Source organism: Lissotriton vulgaris, chromosome 3_1 (assembly GCF_964263255.1).
Source record: "Lissotriton vulgaris chromosome 3_1, aLisVul1.2, whole genome shotgun sequence".
NCBI lineage: Eukaryota > Metazoa > Chordata > Amphibia > Caudata > Salamandridae > Lissotriton > Lissotriton vulgaris.
This window is the reverse complement of record NC_141689.1, coordinates 1470717340-1470722926: the sequence shown is the minus strand read 5'-3', so window position 1 is coordinate 1470722926 and position 5587 is coordinate 1470717340. Positions and strand designations below refer to the sequence as shown.

The 5587-nt window shown below is 42.3% G+C and overlaps 1 pseudogene; it reads right to left on the bottom strand.

Annotated features, from left to right (window-relative positions):
- Positions 1-1726: 1726 nt before the first annotated feature.
- Positions 1727-2876, bottom strand: LOC147728040 (uncharacterized; annotated as a pseudogene).
- Positions 2877-5587: the final 2711 nt, after the last annotated feature.

Genomic DNA, 5587 nt, shown 5'->3' with positions numbered 1-5587 from the left:
TCTTCTACGCCAGACGAAGAGTCTGTGTCTCTGTATTTGATAAGGCAGGTGAACTCCGGGGATTTCGGTGTACCCTGCGCCGCCGGGCCTTAAGGCTGCGGTTCTCCAGGGTTAATGAGTGTGTAAGTAAAGGGATGAATAGGTGACTAAACGTGTGTATTGGTGTGTCGGTGAGTGAATGGATCTGTCAGTGGTTGTAATGACCGGATTCTCGGACCAAGAATTACCCACTCACCTAGATGCAACCAGCCCGGCCAAAACGTAACACCGTCCCTTCCCGGACCCTATTTACAACAGTTCCTGAGTACTTACCCGGGAATTGGGAATTCACAATATACAAGCTCATACCATCAAAAACACTACTAGATCTAAGGGGTTACTAAGAATAGTCACTAAAAACTACGGAATTCCATGTCTCATCCTATGATCTCACCTTATAGCCCCGCGACAATCTGACCGGACTATTCTACCCTCCTTCTCATATCGGAGAGCAGCTCACTCTACCACACCAGCCACAATTGGTGTTCTCATTAACGCCCTATCTTGAGCGATCTCACTTCACACCAATCACAATTGGTGTCCTCAATAACGCCCTATCTTGAGCGATCTCATTACACACCAATCACAATTGGAGTTCTCATTAACGCCCTATCTTGAGCGATCACACTGTCCTATTAATACCTTCTGCTCTCTCTCTATTGGGAAGTTTCTAAGTACCTAATATTTACTGGGAGTATCTTCTATCTTATATGAATTGTTATCCTTCATGTGATAGATAGGAGATCCCATCCTCTCACACAAGAACTGCCAAATTGTTACACTTAAGAATAATTCCCTGACATAAAACTTACATCATTCTCCGGCATCAGTTACCTGTAGGAAGGGAATCGCCCATCCTTCCATACGCTTGCACCTGGCTGTAAAGAAAGGGAATGAATCTCAACCTGCACGAGGGCTAGGTATGGGAGGGCTGGGCGGTCGTCTGTGATCTGCCGAAACCTGCACGAGTTCTTCGATCAATGTGCCGGCACCGGAATCAATTCTGCGGTCTGGTGGAAGCTGGCGTTCGAGTAGAATGGTGGATTTACTTCTGCCCAGCCCTCCCATACCCAGCCCTCGAGCAGGTTGAGATTCATTCCGTGACGATCACCCTAGATCGCCCCAACTCGAACTTCCTTCCAGCACGCCCCAAACAAGACAACCCAGTCCTTATGACGATCCTTACTAGCGTGGATCGAAACGCCATCGACTCTACAGCTTATTAATAGGCGTACTTCTCTAATGTGGTTCAAAGAATGGAAATGTAATTTTGTATCTGTGATCCCACTTTGTCACATGATCTGAACCACCCACTGTAGATTACTTGCACCTCTTCACAGTGCGCCGTTTCTGCTGTTCACTCTCCCACTTGCGTTGCCACTTTCACCACAGTCACTTTTTGTAGAGTACCAAGTTTCTTTGGTTGTCACCTAATTGAATTTATGCAGTGCTGCTTATAACTGTATAATACTGACCATGAATTTACACTATAAAACAAGATGATTTACTACCTTGTCTGAAAATTCAAAGAGTGTTCACCTTTTTTCTTGCTAGCAATGCGATGTGCATGCATATTTAATTGACTGTTCATTATCACCTATTGGGACACTGTTTTTTTGACTGCATCTTCATTACCCGGTCCTAATTAGGTATATGGGTCACACTCCTATATCTTGTACTAGTGGTGTCATAGAAAACATGAAAATTCGATTCTGTCATTTATCCCTGTTGGCTGAAGGGAATTTAATTTCTTGATCCAAAAAAATTCAGCCTGTAGCCGCTGTTTAACGGGCTCCATGTCGCAGCGTTGTGGGAGTATCTCCAGTATGGAAAATTTTAATTGTGCTATTTGATGGTTGAATTCAAGCCAATGTGTGGCCACAGCAGATTTCATATTCTTTGTGCGAATGTTGCTTTTGTGTTCAGACATTCTTATCTTTATCTTCCTTTCCGTTTGACCAACGTATATTTTGCCACATGGGCATTTGATAGCGTAAATTACATTTTTAGAGTCACAAGTTCCAGTGTAATGTAGATCAATTTTGTGACCTTTAGTAGGATGCATGAAGGTTTTTCCGGTTATTACATTATTGCAGTGTATGCAATTCAAGCATTTTGACATTCCTTTATGTTGAGTTTTAATTTCTTTTTTGATAGTGAGGAACTCCTTCAGATTTCTTGATCTTTTGAAAGCGAAAGTTATTTGGTCACTGTACAGGTTTTGGAGGTCTGGTTCATCTTTGATTAAAGACCAATGCCGATTAATGATTCTCTTGATCTTCTTGACTTCAATCGAAAAAATTTCAAAACACATTCTGTTTTTTGTTCTGTGGTTTGGGATGTAGGCGTCAATAAGCTCTCTCTGGGTAGTTTGGCTACTTTCTTGAGTGATTCTTCTAGAATTTCTTTAGGATATCCTCGGGCAAGGTATTGTTGTTGTTGCTCTATCATAGTTTTTTCCTAAATATGAGGATCAGAAGTAATTCTTTTCAAGCGAATGAATTGTGATGTGGGTAGGTGTTTCTTAAGAGTTTCGGGATGGAAACTTAGAAAAAGTAAACTGGAGTTGCGGTCTGTGGCTTTTTGTATACTTTGGTTTGTAATTGATGGTTGGTGATTGTGATTTGTACATCTAGGAATGAGATGGTTTCCTTATGAATAGTGTGGGTAAATTTGATTCTGGGGTTCAGTTGATTGAGTTCTGTGATGTTGGTCAATAGTTGATCCTTTTCACCTCTCCAGATCAGGAATAGATCGTCAATATATCTTTTGAATGTCACTAATTTGTTAGTCCAATTGGTGTTGTTTAAGATGTTGTCATGTTCGAATTTTGACATGAACAGGTTAGCATATGAGGGAGCCCCCCCAAAGCCCATTGAAGTACCGTTGCATTGGTTATAGTATTTGTTGTTCCATTCGAAGTAGCTGTGGTATAGTGCGAAATGGATTAGTTCAATGAGGAACATCTTATTGGCTTCACACTCTTCGTCTCTAAGTAAGTTCCATTCAAGAGCTATACAACAATGTTGGTGGTAGCGTTTCTCAGAAGGAGAAAACGTCCGCACCTTCTGTTAACGACTATTTTCAATGATCAGGTTTACGTGTAAAATTTCAAGGGTAGAGGTGCACTGCGAACCTGGTGAGACACCCACCACCAGGGGTGTGATACAAAGCAACTAAATGCCTGTGTCAATAATTAAGAAGAAACCAAATTACAACAAGCACCCTCTATGTAGTCTGGACTCAGTTATGTTTCTGCATTACACATTGGTTATTTCACCGCTTTTTCATCAGTTTTAGACACAAGTTCATGAGAAGTAAGTGGCTTTCAAAGTATGGATCCAAAACCGTACGTAGTGTCTTCAAAAATCTTTATTTAAACACATTAAAAGTTCTCCAGCTCTGCACTGCCGACACGTGTTTCGCCCACACATGGGCTTTTTCAAGGCAATTTGATTCAGGACGGAATGGTCAAATTGTCAGGAAGGTCAGATTGATGTGTCGTAGCATAAGTCGTACTGTAGTGTTAGGAATCTTGATAGGTAGGCAAAAGTTACTTGGTGGAGATCAGTTCTAATTTTCACGTAGTGTATTTTGAAGACCTTAGTAAGTCTGTCGAAAGTATGTAAAGGGGCCCGATCTCCACTGCTCAGCAATGGAGATCGGGCCCCTTTACATACTTTCGACAGACTTACTAAGGTCTTCAAAATACACTACGTGAAAATTAGAACTGATCTCCACCAAGTAACTTTTGCCTACCTATCAAGATTCCTAACACTACAGTACGACTTATGCTACGACACATCAATCTGACCTTCCTGACAATTTGACCATTCCGTCCTGAATCAAATTGCCTTGAAAAAGCCCATGTGTGGGCGAAACACGTGTCGGCAGTGCAGAGCTGGAGAACTTTTAATGTGTTTAAATAAAGATTTTTGAAGACACTACGTACGGTTTTGGATCCATACTTTGAAAGCCACTTACTTCTCATGAACTTGTGTCTAAAACTGATGAAAAAGCGGTGAAATAACCAATGTGTAATGCAGAAACATAACTGAGTCCAGACTACATAGAGGGTGCTTGTTGTAATTTGGTTTCTTCTTATCCATTCAAGAGCTTCCAGGCCTTCATTGTGCGAGATTGATGTGTACAGCGACACAACGTCAACTTTCATTCACAGGCCCCTGATGAAGGGTTACTCTGATCAACCCGAAATGTATTGGGCATGAAGTAATGCAATGAATTTCTTACGATTTCAATGAATTTTTCAAAATATTTGACAAAGATACCAATTGGAAATGAATAAAATAATTTGATGATCTCAACAGCTGTATGATTCTCTAATTTGAAAAACTAAAGATCACTAAGTTATGTGCAACGAGAGAAGAAACCCCATGGTTTCATGTTAAATGAGTGCGCCCTTTGTGATCTACCAATCACACATTCTACCATCTGTATTTGATAAGGCAGGTGAACACCGGGGATTTAGGCGTACCCTGCGCCGCCGGGCCTTAAGGCTGCTGTTCTCCAACTGGCGCCCAATGTGGGGCGACTTCAGCGGTAGCGGTTGAGCCCGAGGGTCGTGAGTTGCCCGCAAGAAATTTCCGGAGGAGGCGCACCACCTGATCGACCCCTGTATGTCGGAAGTGGACCAAAGGTCTTTGACAGTACGGCTACTCCTCTCCGACGGCTGCTGACGACTGCTGCCCTGACTGTCGCCCTGCCTTGGACCCTTCTGATGACGTTTGGTAGAGCGAGACGATAGACGGACCTTCGCTGGTGTGGAACGATCCTTAGTTAAGTATTTGGTGGGTCGCTCCCACAGACCTTTGTTTTGTTTTGTTTTTGGGACATTCAGGTATTGAAATCCCTGAAGCCAAGGGGTGAGTACGATTGTACTGTTTCGCTGTCCCTTGTTGTTTGTGATCAGTCTAGAGAAGTAACGATGGCTGGGCTGAGTAAGTTTAAGAGATTTTGTTGTTTAGGTTGTACGAGGGATTCCCAGTTGGAAGAATCGTGGCAGATCCCTCCAGTTGGAACTCCCACTTATGAGCTCTATTTAAAACATGGTATTGGTCCCATTACCTTTAACGAGACATGGGTCCGATATACGAAAAATAGTGGAGTTTTAAGATGCCCCAGAATGGTAGTTTTGATCCCACTATATTAGATAATTTAGAAACGATTTTCTTTAAAAGAAAAGCCCGGCCGGCTATGTTTGACTCCTTTCGCCTTTGGCGTAAAGAAGCCAAACAGAAAGAAATTAAACAAGCGAAAAAGGATAAGAAAGCACAAGATATGTCGATTTTACAGGCTGCCCAACAGCTTAAAGATAATGAAGAAGATAGTGCGAAGGAGGTGTCAGAAAGACAACATCGTATGATGATAGATAGATGCTATCCCATGTTGCCTACTTCCTCTTCAGATAAAAATAAGGAATTAGAAGAAGATGCCCTAATGACTTGTTTGCTGAGTTCACCTCCGCCCTATGTGTAAAATGCTACCGCACCTCAGTTACCCCCTCCTGTTGCTCAGCAAGTGGTCGCTC